Raw genomic sequence first — 2,879 nt, forward strand, 5'->3', positions numbered from 1 at the left:
TAATTGACCGAACTTGGCAAGATGGAATGAGGGATCAGGCTCTGGTATAGCAGTGGATAAGGGAAGTGGCGGATGAGTTGACTAAATGGAATAGATTGACATTTGAGGATATTAAGAGGAAGCTGCGGTTTTTGAACCATGAATTAAAATTACAGCAGGAGAAGCTTGATCAATCAAGGAAGGAGCGGGAGGCACATCTTTCTCGGTAAATTTTGGAAATCCTATTTTTGGAAGACAAGAAGTGGAAGCAGCGTGCAATAATAGAGTGGCTGAAGTCTGGAGATCGAAACACATCGTTTTTCCACGCTAAGTGTAACGCTCGCAGACGAAACAATCAATTGAACTGCTTTCACAACGCGATTGGTGGCTTGGTCGAAGGAACATAATTTTTTTCTTCTGAAGTGGTTATTCAATATTTCTCCGAGCTGTTTACATCAGCGCCCCTACAAATGGTCCAACTTTTGTGCATGCTGTCAATTCAAAACTGATCGAAGAGCAAAGGACCATGCTCAACGAGACGTACACCAGGGAAAAAGTCCATGCAACACTTATGCAGATTCACCCAACCAAGTCCCTGTGATCGGATGGTATGTCGGCTCTATTTTATCAAACATATTGGGATGTGGTGGGAGATGAAATAACAAAATGTGTATAAAATATTTTGACATCGGGTTCTATGCCTACTAATTTGAATCACACTTCCATTGCCTTGATTAAAAAATTAAAAACCTGTCTAGGATGACTAAATTACGCCCAATTGCTTCATGCAACGTCATGTACAAAATTGTCTCCAAAACAATTGAAAATAGGTTAAAACTGGTTCTTCATGACCTTATACATGATACTCAGTCGACATTTGTACTAGGAAGAATGATAACTGACAACACTATTATAGCTTTTGAGGCTTTTCATAGTATGAAGACTAGACTGAAGGGCTTTAAAGGATATTTTGCACTGAAAATTGACATGAGTAAGGCATACAATAGCATTGAGTGGAATTTTTTTAGGCTTGTTCTTTAACATATGGATTTCCCAGAGCATTTTGTTCGGTTGATTATGATGTGTGTATCAACAGTTACCATGTCTTTTCTGGTAAACAGCAAGCCGAAGAAAATAATTACACCGACACGGGGTCTGAGACAAGGAGACCCAATCTCCCCATTATCCATTTATGATTTCTGCTGAAGCCCTTTTAACTAATATCAGGGAAGCAATTGATAATCGGAGCCTACACGGGATCAAAATTAGTCGTTCCAGCTCGGAAATTTCCCACTTATTTTTTGCTGATGACTCTATTCTATTTGGCCGAGCTGATTTGCATGAAGTGGGGATCATGAAGGGGATATTGAACGGATATGAACAGGATTTTGGCCAAGTGGTTAATTTTGAGAAATCAGAAATTTTTCTACGGTGGAGGGGTTCCCAATGATAGGAGAGCTGATATTTGTGAACTGCTACAGGTAAACGAGATCAGTGCTCTCCCAAAATATCTGGGGATGCCGACGATAATTGGTAGATAAAAAAGGTGGTGTTTGCAGGGATAAAAGAGAAAATAAAATGAAGATTGAAGGGCTGGGAAGAGAAACTCCTTTCAGTCGAGGGTAAGGAAGTACTTATTAAAATCGTCATACAATCTATGGCCAGTATATTATGTCCTGCTTTCTACTACCTGATTCTTTCTACCAGGAAATTCAAAGCCTTATCATTAGATACTGGTGGGGCGAAACAGAAGAAAAAAGGCCGATCCATTAGCTATCCCGGGAGGTCGTATGTCAAGCTAAGGAGAAAGGAGGGCTGGGATTTCGTTGGCTCCGCTCTTTCAACCTAACACTAATTGCAAAACAATGCTAGAGAATTGTTCAACAGCCTACATCATTATGTGCTAGTCCTTAAAGCGAAATACTTTTGCACCTCCGATTTCTTAAAGGCACCTGACACAACAAACCCAAGCTTCTTTTAGAGGGGAATGAGAGAGGTCGAGAATTGTTAAAGAAGGGACTGATGTGATGAATAAGTGATAGGAAGAGTGTAAACATATGGGCTGACAACTGGATTCCCTCACTCAATTCTAAGAAGCCTTTATTATCCATGATAAACCTGAGACCTAAGAAGGTCAGTGAATTGATTTGTGCAGAAACCAAAGGGTGGGATTACGACATTCTGGAGTCGGTTCTGATGTCGTTGGATTCGTAGGAGATCAAAAGAATTTGTCTGAGCTTTCAGAAGCCGACAGATGAAAGATATTGGGGTCCTAAGAAAAGAGGAGTGTTCACTGTTCGATCTGCTTATTACCTTGATGAAGCTGATATTCCGAAACAGTCAGAACCGAGGCAGGAATGGTCCCGAGACTTGTGGCAGATCAATCTTCCCCTAAAGATTCTGCATTTTGTTTAGCGTCTATTGAAGGGACTTCTCCCTTGCTTGAGCGTACTTGCTAGGCGGGGCATTCAAACGGATAATCGCTACAAGTTATGTCACTCGGCCCCTGAATCCATTACTCACATTTTTGTTTTTTGCCCAGTAGTAAAGGAAATATGGAAAACTGCAGAATTATCAATGCGAATGGACAAGACGCTGGACCAAGATGAGAGCAAATGGCTTTAGACTTGTACAGATGTGCTATCGCCCACTGAAACTCAAAAGGTGCTGGTGATTTTGTGGCTAATGTGGTTCCGTAGAAACAATTTCCGCCACGAGCAAAGATGGACAACGACAACGACAGTAATGGAGTAGGTATTTGTTTTTTTGGCTGAAGTTGATGGATTGCCATATGCCACACGACTGAGTCCACTGAGGGATATTGACGGACTGCCTGAGGCTACACGAATAAGTTCGCACCGATAGCCACCGACTAGCAATTCAGATCCAAGCTCTACAAG

This window comes from Euphorbia lathyris, chromosome 9, assembly GCF_963576675.1.
Source record: "Euphorbia lathyris chromosome 9, ddEupLath1.1, whole genome shotgun sequence".
Taxonomy (NCBI): Eukaryota; Viridiplantae; Streptophyta; class Magnoliopsida; order Malpighiales; family Euphorbiaceae; genus Euphorbia; species Euphorbia lathyris.